Source organism: Pleurodeles waltl, chromosome 3_1 (assembly GCF_031143425.1).
Source record: "Pleurodeles waltl isolate 20211129_DDA chromosome 3_1, aPleWal1.hap1.20221129, whole genome shotgun sequence".
NCBI lineage: Eukaryota > Metazoa > Chordata > Amphibia > Caudata > Salamandridae > Pleurodeles > Pleurodeles waltl.
In genome coordinates this window covers 1346830257-1346845366 of record NC_090440.1, presented here as the reverse complement: position 1 = coordinate 1346845366, position 15110 = coordinate 1346830257, and the positions used below count along the sequence as shown (strand labels likewise).

Sequence of the window (15110 nt, the reverse complement as noted above, 5' to 3'; positions counted from 1 at the left end):
CCCACCATTCTAGCATGGATTCGAGAACACTACACATCCCCCTCTCTACAATACAAACAACAATAAAAGAATACAAAGTAATAAGAGAACCAAATAAAATTATACAATTCACAAATAGGCCTGTAGTATCCTATTCGACTTAACACGAGCTAACAGATATATGAACGAGCTAGACGTAATCCTTCAAATAAGCAGGACTCTGTAGCTTTCTCTTAGACTTCCTTGGGAGCTTTCTTGTTCTTCTTTCGGGTCTCCTCCAACCATGGATTCCACACACGATGATCAGAGGTCTTCACGGCATTAGTGAAAACTTTGATGACTTTCTTGGGTTTTAACAGTCTGTTGCCACCAGTCAGTGATCCAGGAGGTTTTATCAAAACCAGGTCCCCAACATTGACCCTAAGAGCTTTTACTGCATGGCTACGATCAAAATGGAGTTTACCTCTGCTCAGCTTAGATAGTTCTTTCACCCTCCTTTAAGCTTCATTAACAGGACAACCACCAGAATCTAAAAATGTATTGACCCAACATGGTTCAAGTATAGTGTTGGGACACCTTCCATGAAATAAAACAAATGGAGAAACACCAGTGGTTGTATATGGTGTGAATCTGTACACACCAACCCTCTTAATGACCTCATCTTTCCAGTTCATGTTGTGAGACATCGCCAAGCCTTTGGTTTCTTTCAAGACTCTATTGACTCTCTCGACCATACCATTCGATTCCGGATGGTAAAAAGCACATTTTTTATGTTTGATGTCACACAACCAAAGAAAGTTCTCAATTTCTTTAGAAACAAGCTGAACCCCATTGTCCGTCAACAATGTCTCTGGTATGCCCTCCTTTAAAAATAAGTCTTTCAGGAAGCGTGCAACATTCTGAGTTTCATTACTTCTCGAAAAATGAATTTCAGACCAACGAGAAAACAAATCAATAACAACAATAATATATGATTCCTGACCATTACTATGTATAGGTCCCAGTATGTCCGGAGCGATGTCTCTCCAAGGTTTCTCAGGACGATTTCTCAATACCATGGGTTGAACTCTTGGTTTCATGCCTTTCTCACATACAGCACATTTAACACACTCCCTTACCAAACGTTCAATTTGGACATCCATCCCAGGCCACCAGTAACTAGACCTCAATCTCTCCTTGGTCTTGGAGATAGCTGAATGACCTTCATGAGCTATATCCAGCAATTCCTTTCTTAGTTTGTCTGGTGGCACCAGCCTAGTACCACATAACAAAAACCCATCCCTAGTAGCCAGTTGATCCTTAACAAACCAAAATTCCTTGCACAGATCACCACCTTGAAGTTTGTACGTCCAACTACCCTTGATGAGGTCAATCACTCTCTGTAGTGCAGAATCATTCTCCAATTCGTGATGCCACCTGTCTTCTGCAATCACAGCATCAATCTCACAAACTTTATCTGCATCATCTGCATCATCTACATCATCCACCCAACTGCCATCCTTTACCGAACCTGTATCAGTCTCAGGAACTAACCTAGGGAGAGTGTCAGCAGTAACATTCCCCACTCCTGGAATATACTTCAATTCAAAATTAAACTCTTGGCGATCTACCACCCATCTAAAAATCCTAGAGGAGATGGAATCTATCCCTTTCTTGTTGAAAACCTTACACAAAGGTTTGTCACCTGTCCTCACGATGAAAGTGGTGCCCCACAACAGATTTTTTAGTTTCTTGATGGCCCAATGAACAGCAAGCGCCTCCCTTTCAATTACAGAGTACTTGATCTCAGCGTCTTTAAGACTCCTTGACAAGAACATGATGATGTTCAGCGGCCCACACCCACCTTGTTGTAAGACAGCACCTAGCCCTTTGAGGCTAGCATCAGTTGTAATGAAGGAACTCTTCTTTGGATCAAAATTCTTGAGACAGGGCGCTAAAGATAGCTTGTCCTTGATCATTTTAAACTCTTCACACGCATCACTCCACACAAAATCTACTCCTTTCCCCAAAAGATGTACGTAATCTCAGCAAAATTCTTAATAAACTTATGATAATGCTTAACCATACCCAAGAATCTCATTAGCTCCTCTTTCGTTGAGGGAGAAGCCATCGCATGAATGGTATTCACTAGGTCAGCTTTAGGGGCAACACCTTCACCTGAAATAGTGTGACCTAAATAATCAATTGTTTTAGAACCAAACTTACAGTTTTCCAACTTGACAGTCAAGTTATGATCATTCACTCTCTTCAACACTTGTCTGACCCTAATACCATGTTCAGCATGATCTTTACCATACTCCAGAATATCATCCTGGAATACACAAACCCCTTCTAGACCTTTAAGCACCCTGCCCATGGCTCTCTGAAATACGGACACAGATGAAACTAAACCAAAAGGAAGTCTGGTGTATCTGAAAGTACCAAAAGGTGTTATAAAGGCAGTGAGATTCATGGAATCTTCATCAAGCTATATCTGATGGTAAACTGGGGCCAGATTAATGGTGCTGAAGACCTTTGCATCTCCAATCATTATGAGTAATTGAGCAATGTTGGGCAATGGGTGCCTATCCATTACCACACATTTGTTCATTTGCCTGAGGTCAACACACAACCTAAGCGAGCCATTGGACTTCCCAGCTACAACTACCGGGGCCAACCACTCCGTACTCTCCACCTCCTCAATAATACCTTGAACCCTAAGCTTATTGAACTCACTAAGCACTTCTTCTCTAACATTGACAGGAACCTCTCGAACTTTACTGAAAAATGGGATCGAACCTGGAACAATCTTAATTTTATGTTGATAGTCTTTCAAGCATCCCAATTCATTCCTAAAAACTTTGGGAAATTCTTGCAATAAAAGTTGCTGCAAATCTAAATCAACATTGGACACACACTCAACAGAGGGAACATCTTTCAAAATAAGTGGATTTTCACTGATAGGATCCAACATTACCCCAAGGTCCTTTTGGTGCCACCAGCTAATACTGTCTCCTTTTTTCGAAACATAAATTTTGCCAGAAGTAATACGACCTTTATACTCAATTAACCCCATATCACCTCACCACCATACGCACATGATGTGATGTCCGGTTTAAGAAGCGTAACGCTGCCTTTAAGGCAACAACAGAAAAAATCATTGGATACAATCGTGATTTTGGCACCGGAATCAAACAGGACATTAGTCTCCTTCCCTTCAACCAACATAGCATCAAGAGGACCTCTACCCTTGCCTATTTGAAGTACGATTTGTCCACAGTCAAAACCATTCTGAACTGAAAGCTCATCATTGTCAGAATGATCCTCAAAGACACCTTGTTTAGTCTTCCTCAATCTACAAACAGAGGAAAAATGTCCTTGCTTTTTACAAAAAGTACAAGCCTCCCTAAGAGCTGGACACTTTTTATCATTGGCAAAGTGCCCCACTTTGTCACACCAAACAAAAATATTTCCCCACTCGTAAGAGAAAAACCAGAGGCTTTCTTTTTAGAAGGAAACTTTTTTTGTTATTGTCCAACGCGGCAGAAACCACACTAGAGGAATCTTTCTTTATCACATTGACACATTTTAAAGAATGTTCTATTCTTTTGGCCACAACCAAAACATCTTGAAGTGAGGGCTCGTCTCTAAGCCACAATTCCTCATGAACCATCTCAATGTTACAACCTAACATAAATTGATCTCTTATCCTCTCATCTGTAGAAGAAGCACATTTTCCACGAAGAGGCAAGATGTCTAAGATCTGTAACATAATCTTCAATTATCTCCCCCTCCCTTTGCAATCTCTTACCGAAGTAATATCGTTCTAGGATAGTGCTCACTCTGGGCAAATAGTGAATATCTAACTTACGTATGCAAATCTCAAATTCATTGAGATTTACTGCTTCACTATCGGGAACGTCAGGAAGGTGATCAAATACCTCTCGACCTTCCGTCCCTAAACAGTGAAGTAACAACGCAGTACGACGTTCCGCACTCAGTGACGTTCCACACACTTTGGCATAACGCTCAAACACCTTTTTCCACTTTGCCCATTTGATAGGAGGTTCACCTGGCGAGGAAAGAAAGAATGGGGGAGCCGTGACGTTCTGCATAATACAACCAATACTACAAGAGAATAAAATAACAGAAGAAAGATGATTTCATATGCAATGTACACTTAAATCCTTTTTCCCCTTTGTGTTCAAAAGCTGTGCACATCAGCGAACCATGAATCAAAGGGTTCAAAGTTGAATTACAGGAAGATGTGCAAGGTTAAATTGTGAAGCTGTGCACATCAGCTTTAAAAGGTACTTGAAAATACACAAAGTCCACTTTAAATCAGCGACACCACACAAAGGGTTAAGAGTTAGCTGAAATATGATGAAATATGATAACTTCCACTTCCAATATCTCCAAAGTAGGACTGAAGGGAGAGTCAATTTAAGGCATGATGGTTGCCACGTCAACCTGGCAACAGCAATCGGAGGTAACAAAAAAAAATGACAAAACAAACAAAACAAAAAACAAAAAAGTCACTCAGTTGAGAGTGCCGTAAAGCACTCTAATGGTTTGATTCTCCTGGACATGGACACCATGTAACCATGGCAACAGCGTAGAAAGTCCCTTGAAGGAGACGCTGTATGGAGCACTCCAACGGCATTGCTATGTACATATAGCTACCAGCGGGAGGCGTCCTCGCTCACTTAAACCAAAAAACAATGTACGTCCACAGCAGCAGAAAGGAAAGTGTACAGTAGTCCAATGGTCCCGGATTGAACTGCCAAATGAAAAGAATTCCTCCAGGAAAGGCACCAGCCAGGTATGCCAGGAGTCCGACGGCGACTACAGCCGATCACTGCCTAAGCGCCGAGCCTCACAGTGACAGATGCCGGAGATTGTCTTCAGGAGTTGAGCCGACGCCCACCTCGTCGCCAGTGTAGAAAAGAGGATCACGTAAGGTAAGAGGATGTAATCTATTTAGTTACTGGGTTCCTTAAATACGGCTCATCTGCCTACACACTCCGCACGGCTCTTCCTCACACCGCTCCCGCAACCGTCACTCATGGAACCTTCTCCTCCAGCGCCGTTCCACCCCACCATTCTAGCATGAATACGAGAACACTACACAGCCTCAAAAGACGAGTTAGAAATCCACTCTCTGCAGTGGTTTCCTGCTCACCTTCCCTGCCATTGTTTGATTTCCGCTCCTCACAGGCTGACCGTGAGAAATGAACCGAAATTGTGTGACACACAGAGGCACGGTGTGAGTTGGCAGGTCTGCCAACACTTCAGCTTGCTTTTCGCTTTGTGATACTTTCATAAAAAGGCCTCAACAACTTTTCTGTCTCTTATTCGCACACAATTCTTTAGTCCTGTGGTTATCTACATCTGGTGTCAGTCTGGGTGGATCTGGGATGGACACGTGCAGTTATCCTGCACTGGCTTCACAGCTTTTGGGGCCGAGATGGCTTTGTTTGTTGGAACTTCGCTTCAGCAATTCTTGTCTTCAGCCGTTGCAGCCTCCCTAAACTTGGTGCAGATTTGGTGCTGGTACAGCAGGTACAGGTTTTGGATCAAACTTGACCTTAAGAATGACTTTGGCAGTTGCAGCTTCCGAGCTAATCAGGACGCACACATCTGCAATTATGGACCACTTGGCTCTGAGGTAAGCAGTGGCATCACCAGTGTGAGCCACAGGAGGCTGCTGATCTCACTAAACTTTTGTGGAAAGTTTGATTTGGTGATGACTAGAACCACGTAGAGAGACCAGACTACCTTTCCCACACACTGGTTGCTGCTGGCTTCGCTTCCTGGCAGTCTCTCTCTTTCTAAGGCTATTTCCCATGTCGGGAATACACTCTGTGTCTCCTCCAGCAAGGCCAAGCCCATTCTTTCCCTCACTCAGCAAGCAGGTTTCTAGGCTCTATACAGATCTTTGGCTCTTCCAGCAGAAACTGCAGCATTCGGGTGACGTCCCATGACCTATGGGAGGATAGCTTTCACGCATACTTCAGCTCTGGTACCACAGCAGCCCTTCGAGTACTCTGCCGAGTACTCCCTTTCTTGGTCGTGAAACAACTTGAAACTAGAAAACAGTGGGGTTATTTGGATCCCATACCTATACAAACTTTCCAGACTTGGAATGTTGATCCACTGCGTACTGTTTTAGAACTGGTTTGGGTTGGTTCTTTGATAAGCAATTGTCTGGCTACTCCTCAGACACAGCATTTTTTACAAGGTAAGCTCTCATAGCAAATAGCAGTGATGCTGGGATACAGACTTTGTGCAAGATTATGGCTGTCACAGCAACTGGCAGTGACGCTGTTTCCAAGCAGGAATATCCAAAAAAAGGACACTATGAAGTTTGAGTACTTTGCACCTGGATGTCATCAACCTTTCTGAAGCAGTAACCAGAAACAAACAAAAGGACAGGCTATGCCTAGAAATTCCTCACCTTAAACTAGAGAAACTGCAATTGTTCCCCTCAACACTGTCATCTACCAAAGGACAGTGCTCTAGAAGAACTAATCAGTAGCCCTTTTCTAAAGTTGTTAGGGAATCCTAATCTACCTCCTTCATTTCAGTGTCTGGGTCTCCAACCTTCTGGTACAGGAATACAGTCAGTACCCTTCCATTGGAGAAGCAATATCTACATTCACTCTTATGTGATGCTATACCAATAGCATCCAAAGTGTGCCATGCTACACCAAAAACATCCAAAGTGCATACCACTGGTCCTAGTACTCAGACTCAGATCTACTACCATACACATCACATTCAAACTGCACTCACAAGCACTGGACATGCACACAAAAGGTTAGCACAAGGATCTGGGATTCACATTTTTAGGAAATTGTACATGAGAGGGAAAGAAAACCACACTGTGTGACTGAGAAAAGGTGAAATCACACTAGTAACTGAAAACAAATCAGTATTCTGCCACCAACACTATGTGATTCATCCAGGGAATCGACTCTAAACCTATACCCGATACGAGTGCAGGTTTGGTGTGTCTATCCAGGTCACAAAACATTTTCTGAGCTCTGCATTACCTGGGATAAGTGTCAGCCTCTGCGCACATGCAAGATTTATTGTCATGCTAGGGACACACAGAAGGTCAGGATACTAGTTTCACATGCAGTCAGATACTCAGGGCAAAGGTACCTGCCCATTCGCTACCAAAGGATATTCCCATCCCAATAGAAACAAACAGTGGTTTAAAGTGAGGCCAGTTATTCAAGCAGGGCTTTAGGAATATGGTAGTAGGAGTATTTTGAGGTAGCGTTCAACCCAACATTGTAAAAATGTAGAGAAAAATAACATTATTTGCTTGTAGGAGAGTATATTGCATTGTAATATTCGCATAGTGCTTACTACTCCTTTGTGCGGTGCAGTAGCACTTATCCACAAGGAACTTATGACACATATGTGGGTATGTGGTTGAAAGTGTGTTGTCTCAGCATTGACCCTGTGTGGTAAGTGTGTGGGATGGCCACTGAGGTATGGTTGTAGTGTTATGAGACAGGGCGTTTTGGTACTTTGATGTTTGAGGAAGTGTAAAAGACAGATGTTTATTTTTTAAATAGTTTGTGATATGCTAGTGGAACTGATTAGCTCTGCAGGTCCCTTTTTTATTGTGATGGCCTTTTTTAGGTTGTGCATAGAAGCGCGCAAGTGCTGCTTTTCTGACGTCTTGGTATGTATGTGGGCTTTTAGTCACACCCACTGCACGCCCATCACTATCACTCGTTCATGGGCTTGCCGTTTGTTATCATTGGTAAATGCTTTACATTTGTCCCTCTTTGGGGCGCTTTTGTTACCACCTGGGACACAAACCCTGTGACATGGATAATTGCTGATACGTTTGACTATGAGCAAACCTTTTTCCTTTTGTGTCTCTCCTTCGCGCTCACGCTTCTAGACCCGTGCCCCGGAGTCTGGGATCTACCAGAAATTCACTGCGTTACCAGAACAGCTAGAGCCCACTCAGAGATGTGTATCACAAGGAGGGTCGGCTCTGCAGCTGAGACTCGTACACCAGGGCCAGCCTGTGCTTGTTCACGAGCCCTTGGGGGGTGAAGTGATGTTGTCTAGCTGGTCGTGTTCGCACCCACTTCTTGCCACAGTTAACTGGCCACACTTGTAAGCCCTCTGTGTGTGAGATTGATGTTCTGGTCACTCTAAGTGCCCACACCTCGTAAGACTCCGGCTTACACTGAGCAGGTGTGAGCGGATGTTTCACAGGACTCAGCAACGACCATCTCTTGTGTATGACTTCAGTTCAAGTCTCTGTCTTCTCCTTAGTTTTATGCAGTTGTTAATGCTGGACTGAGCTTATAAGTGCTCCCACAACAGGAAGGTGTTTGAAGAGAACCACACAGAGTTGCATCAAACTTCTCACAATCACACAATTTGGAGATGTGGGATTACAACTCTGGTCACCATAAGGATGGACCATGACTACCCTTCACTTGTCCTTTGGTGCACCAGTGCAATCTGCCTGCACAGATGAGGCAGAGTGCAGACAGTAGCAGGTACAACTTATGTGAAAAGAACAAATATTTTTAAGAGTGCACCTGTCCCTGACTCCTTAACCCCATTCTAGCAAGCTTCGTAGCCACAAAGTCAAGTTATTTGAGGCTTCAGCCTGTCTTTGAATCCATGTGACTAGGGCAAGGTGAGGGTCCCTACTGGGGAATGCATTTATTTGTCCCTTGTCTTGCCACTCGATTGATTGGGCTTGCCAGGTCTCACAGCAGGCAGCCATACACCATCACCCCCAAGCAAGCAGTAATGTATTTCCATTGCAGATTTTCTCACACCAATCATTCTCAAATAATCAATCAATCAATCAATGTATTTGTAGAGTGCGGCTATTCACCCGTTCGGGTCTCAAGGTGCTTGGGGGGGGGGGGAAGCAGAAAGGAAGGTCAGAGGGGATCAGGTGAAGAGCCAAGTTTTGAGGTCCTTCTGAATTGTGATAAAGTGGGAGATCTTCTGAGGTGGATAAGAAGGGAGTTCCAGGTCTTGGCGGCGTGATGGGAGAAGGACCTTCCTCCGGCTGTGGCCTTCCAGACGCATGGGACGGCGGCGAGGGCGATGTCGGCGGAGCGGAATTGCCTGGCGGGCGTGTAGAAGTAGAGTCTTTGGTTGAGGTATTCTGGTCCCGCGTTGTGGAGGGCTTTGTATGCGTGGGTGAGAAGTTTGAATGTGATTCTCTTGTCTATTGGGAGCCAGTGCAGGTCTCTCAGTAGGGCAGAGGTGTGGCTGTGTTTGAGGGCGTTCTTGATGAGACAGGTGGAGGCGTTCTGGATGCGTTGTAGTCTATTCTGTACCTTGGTGGTGGTTCTGGCGTAGAGTGCGTTGCCATAGTCCAAGCAGCTGCTGACGAGGGCCTGGGTGACTGTTCTTTTGGATTCGGTTGGGATCCGTTTGAAGATCTTCCGGAGCATGTGCATGTGGTGAAACAGGTGGAGGAGACTGCGCTGACTTGACGGTTCATCGAGAGTGCTGAGTCCAGGAAGAAACTGAGGTTGCAGATGTAGTCGGTAGGGGCCGGAGCACTTCTGAGGGCAGTAGGCCACCAGGAGAGGTCCCAGGCTGAGGGGTTGTTGCTGATGACGAGGACTTCTGTTTTTTCAGTATTTAGCTTGAGGCAACTCTCCTTCCCTCAGGCTGCAACTGCCCTCATTCCGTTGTGGAAGTTGGCTTTGGCTGTGGCTTTGAGCGGATCGTTGGTGAGGGAGATGATTAGCTGAGTGTTGTCGGCGTATGAGACGATGTTGAGTGTGTGGTGTCTGGCGATGGTGGTTAGGGGGCCAGGTAGAGGTTGAAGAGGGTGGGGCTCAGAGAGGAGACTTGCGGGACGCCGCAGATTATCTTCGTGGCATCTGAGTAGAAGGGGGAGACAGACTTTTTGGGTCCTGTCGGAGAGGAAGAAGGTGATCCGTTCTAGTGCCTTGTCTCGGATGCCGGCGTCGTGGAGACTAGTCTGTAGAGTGACGTGGGAGATGTTGTTGCGAGCTGCAGGCAGGTCGAGAGCTGCAGTCTTACCCCTATCTTGGAGGATGCGAATGTCGTCTGTGGTGGCGAGGAGGGCGGTCCCGGTGCTGTGGTTGCTCCCGAAGCCTGACTGATAGGGGTCAAGAATGTTGTAGAGTTCTATGTGATTGGTGAGTTGTCTGTTGACAGCCTTTTCGATGACCTTTTCCGGGAAGGGGAGTAGAGAGATGAGTCGGAAGTTCTTGAGGTCGTCTGGGACTGCGGTTGGTTTCTTCAGTAAGGGCTTGATTTCAGCGTGTTTCCAGATTTCTGGGACGGTGGCGAAGGAGCGCTTGATGTTGTGCCGGAGCTTTGGTGCGATGGTGCTGCTTGCTTTGTTTAAGATGTGGTGGGAGCAAGAATCGGAGGGAGAGCCGGAGTGGATGGAGTTCATGATGTTGAGGGTTTCCTTGTCGGAGATGTTGGCCCAGCAGAGTAGGTGGTGGGGGTTTGGAGGAGCTTCGGTGATGGCTATGACAGTTTTGGGCGTGGTATTGTCCTGGGTCCGGAAGCTGTCGTAGATGTCCGACATCTTATGGTGGAAGTAGGTGGAGAGGTTGTTGCAGAGTTCTTGTGGGGGGGGGGATGTCCATGGATTTCGCTCTGGGGTTGGTCAGTTCGCGGATGATCATGAAGAGCTTTTCCTGTTGTGTGCGTTGTTGTTCCTGGAAGGCATTTCTCTTGGTGGTCCTGATGAGCTGTTGGTGTGTGTTTAAGGCTTTTTTGATGGCTTCATGTTTGGTGGGGGTCTTGTCGGTGCGCCATTTCCTTTCGAGGTGTCTGCAGTTTTGTTTGGACTGCTTGAGGGCTGGGGTGAACCAGTTGGCTTTCCTTGTTGAGTGTCTGTTGAAGGTTTTGTTGATGAGGTCCCGGGCAGCTGTGTTAGTGTCAAGGTCGTCTGGGGGTGGGGGAGGTTGAATTGTTGAGGCTGGTGAGTAGCTGGTCCTTGGTTATCTTGTTCCAGCTCCTCCTGTGGGGTGGTAGGTGAGTGAGGTGTTGGTCAGTCTAACAGACACCAGAAGCTTCAGAGGTCATCTGCGACTGGTATTAACAAATGGAGATGGGTTGGACCAGTTGCCCCGCCCGCTGCGGACATTGACATGCTCATTGGCTAGGCTGTGGCAGATGAAACTAAATTTTCATTGCTGGCTAGCAAGAAAATATAAGGTTAGTAAAATTCTTGGATCTGTTATTGTTCCCAGTTCTGTTTTTTGTGTGTTTTTTTTAAATCCCTTGTGCAGAAGGGAATGAGCAAGTCTCCCAATTCCGTCAGCCACTTAGAGGATGACCAAATTGGATGCTTGAATGCAAATTGAAGTTTGGTTTCAGTCAACTGGTTTTCATCCAGTGAGCAGCGTGAATAAGACACATTTTAAAAGATTTTTGAGTGATGTTGTTTTTTTTGTCAACAGAAAAAAACAGCTGCATGTCATCAGCATAAGAAACCACACTGAGATAAAAGGGACTGAATGCTGCTAGAGGGCTCATAAAAATGTTAAATGAAGTTGGGTTCAACAAAGATCCCTCTGACTCTCCATATTTTAGTTCCTTAGGTGTAGATATGAATGGCAAAAGTGTTGGTGTCTGTTGGGTAAAAAGGACTTTAGCCATCTCATGGTGGGACCGCTGCACAGTGGCTTAACAAAATTTGAGGGGGGCCCCCTTGCAAAGTACATGGAGCTACCCTCCGACTCAAGAGTTCTCAGTCCAGGGTACTGTGCTGAAGAAGCCCCCTCGAGCTTGCCCTCGCTACCCCTGCACTGCAGGGGCTACTATTAACGCCACTGCCGCTGCAGACACCAGAGTTTTCTAGAAGTTGTAGTCAGATGAAGTGTGGCATGCTGTCAAACGGGTCAACCAGTAGCAAAGCTGCGGAATGCCCTTGATCCAAGCTTATTTTTATAAACTAGACATCTTCAAAGAGTGCCAATTCTGTGCTGTAGTTGTGTCGGAAACCAGATTGTGTGGTATAAAGAAGACTGCGATGTTCCAGATTCTGTAATAGATGGTCATTTACAATAATTTCAAGCATAACGGAGTAAGTCATCCTGTCCATTTTTTTTTCTGATTTCTATCCTTCTTTACTCCACTGTAAAATTATGACAAGTTCCAGATTGCAAAGAATAAACTTGCACTGGATGAGCTACTCACGCATGGACCTGGTAAATTTGAGGCTGTGCTCTGGAGGCGGGAAATGTGCATAACTCCACTCAAGCAACTTGGGAGTCAGAAAACCAGACATGGAGTATTTTGGATGTAGTAAAGCGTGTGTCGATAAATATTTTCTGTTGCGATTTGTTTGTTTGAGCATGATTCAGCATCTTTTAACCAGTTTACAAATTCATCAGGAATAAAAATAAAATGCACAATTGTTGTAAAAATATGTTCATGTCAAACTAGAGTATAAGTATAAGTCCAGTATCAGCAAGCCCTCGTCACAAGCAGCCTGGGCTACGCACTCTGCGCCAGAATCCTGACCCACCTCACAGAGACTCCAGACCAGAGGTCTCCAACCTTTTCTATAGTGAGAGCTACTTCTGATCAGTGAAAATCACTGTGAGCTGCTGAAGGCTACGCTACTCGCCCATTGTTACTAGACACCCCCACACTCAGCTTAATTGACTTTAAGCCTAATGTCCATAGAGTCAGATACTGTGGTTTGAACACAATACTTTGGCTGGGGCACTATGACAGGGTTGCCATTTGTGTCAGTGAGAGCATGGTTCTTGGGGATGAAAGAACATGTGTGCGTATGGATGGGATATATGTGTACAGTTGACTGAGAGACTGTGTCATATGTACTTGTGGCACGGGACATACCTTTCACCATATGTGGCACCATTACATACATAAACACAATGGCCCTGATTTAAGAGGGCCTAGCACCTCCTTGCGCCATATTAGCGTAATTTTTTGTGATGCTAATGTAGCTCGAGGCCAAATTCGCTGCACCATATTTAAAAAGTGGCGCAATGCATGCATTGCACAGATTTGTAACCCCTTGTGCCACATTATGCCTGCGCTAGGCATAATGCATGCAAGGGGGGCGTTCCCCCATTAAGGGGATTGCAAAAATGGCACAGTGGAATCTAAGAGATTCCACTGTGTCCTTTTGCCGGCTATTTTTAACGCCTGCACAGAGCAGGCATTAAAAGGGGGCATACCATTGTTTACAATGAGCCTTTATCTACTGTGCAGGATTAGCTCCAAACTTTTGGCCCTAATCCTGCACAGTACATCAAGAGCGTCAAATATTTTGATGCTATTGCCCCTACCTGGCGTCATAGTACACCATATATTAAATCGGTGCACACATGGTGGCAGTAGGGGGGTGCTAAGGGGTGCAAGAAAAGTGGCGATGCATTGGATGCAGCACCACTTTTCTTAAATCAGGCCCAATTTTCCTTGTGCACACTCACCGGTTTTTAAGAATTATTACCTAGGATGTAATCTACGTGCTGTCAGGGAAAGTGCATTGTCTCGAATGTGCACATTACCAAAAATCTACACCTTCCCAGCTACCTGACACAAGTTGCTTGGACCCAAAGGATCACTTCAACGCTTAATGAACATGATGAATGCTTGAATACAATCTTTTCACTTATAACGTTTTTTAAGTCGAGTGTGCAAGCGCTCTGACGTTTTGTAATCTGTCTGTGGACTACTAACGATGCCCACTACATGCCCATCACTATCGCTCGTTCATAGGCATGCCTTTCAAAAATCCTTTGTTATCATTGGTAAATGCTTTACTTTGTCCCTCCTTGGGCCAGTTTTGTTATTGCCTTGGCCATCGACCCTGTTACATGGATAATTGCATGTTTGCCGTTTGACTGTGAGCGAACTTCTTTTTCCATTGGTGTCTCTCCGTCGTAATCACAGCGGCCTTGGTGCTTTGAATTGGCTTAATTATGTCAACTGTTTTACTTTTCAGTTTCAATTTATGTGGCAAGAAAAGTCCAGTGAGGAATTTACAAAGCTAAAAGCTCTAACGTGAGCAAACATGAGACCCACTGCATTGCAAATGCTTGTTCTTTTATGTCCTCAATCCCGGTACCTGAGCATTCTGTTCCGGGAGGTCGTGAGCTCAGAAATTCTGTCGACGGAGGGAGAACAGGTGAGACGAAGGAATCAGTAGGAATCAAAATATTTTTAGAAGTTTATAGTAATCATTATTTAGGATTACGAAGAGTGCACTATTTTTTGCAGAAATGTATTTTGTTCTAATGGAGACGTATAGTATTCCTGAAGGTATGCCAGACTACTTCCCTTTAATTCTTCATCAACAAACACATGTAAGATGTGCATCTTTTATTCTTTTACCGAGGTCAAAAAGAAAAGCAGCATCGAAAGTGGAACAAAAACTACCTTACAGACAGGTACTTCTTGTCTTTCCAGTCTGACTAGGCCCGTGGCAGGTAACCTTTGTATTACTTTCTTGATGTAGAGTAGGGGTTTTAGTTACAGAATTTCTTCCTAATTTGTCTAGGTTGACCTTGGCTCTATGAGCCGGCTGGCCCTGGTTTATATTACACTGTTTTATATTACAGGGTGAGACGGGTGTCAGTGAAAAGAGGGCTGTGATCAAACTGGAAAGGCAGTATTGCCCATGCTGCGCAGAAGTATCTCAACATGCAGGTCACACGTTCCAATCCTTGTGAGACAGCTTGCTAGGTTAAATCACGTGCCTCTGCTTTCTATGTAACCTGCAAGTCACTCGTTCAAATACCAGTGACATATTTCTGTGGTTTAAGACACATGCAGTTGAGGTCTTTGTGTAAGTAGTGGTCACACGTTCCAATCCTAAAGAGATAACTAGCTCACTCTTCAAAGGAATTTTAACGTTCTATCAAAAATCACGTTCTAGAAAATTACCTTGGTCTCTGCCTCAGACATCTGTTCCTGAAACACGATTTAAAAAATACCTTTCCTTTTTTAATCTGATTAGTTTTCTTTGGGAATCCGCGACCCTCAAATTACACATACACTCTGCTGCAAATTCTTCAGCCGTCTGAACTGTCTGCAGTTCAGTGGTTTACCTGGGACGAGTGCTTGACAGCAGTTCTTTGTCACAAGCCTTGATCTCATGTCTCACTCGCATACGCATC

The 15110-nt window shown here is 44.8% G+C and overlaps 1 protein-coding gene across 5 annotated transcripts in view; it reads left to right on the top strand.

Moving 5' to 3' along the window:
* SLC37A4 (solute carrier family 37 member 4) overlaps nucleotides 1-15110 on the top strand; it is a 151991-nt gene that overhangs the window by 9380 nt on the left and 127501 nt on the right. For 2 of the 5 annotated variants that reach the window (XM_069224801.1, XM_069224804.1), the window contains exon 2: nucleotides 13937-14119. The exons of the other annotated variants lie outside the window; for them this stretch is intronic. The gene's annotated coding sequence lies outside the window, so the exon portion shown is untranslated. The remainder of the gene's footprint in view (nucleotides 1-13936; nucleotides 14120-15110) is intronic. 5 annotated transcript variants of the gene reach the window in all.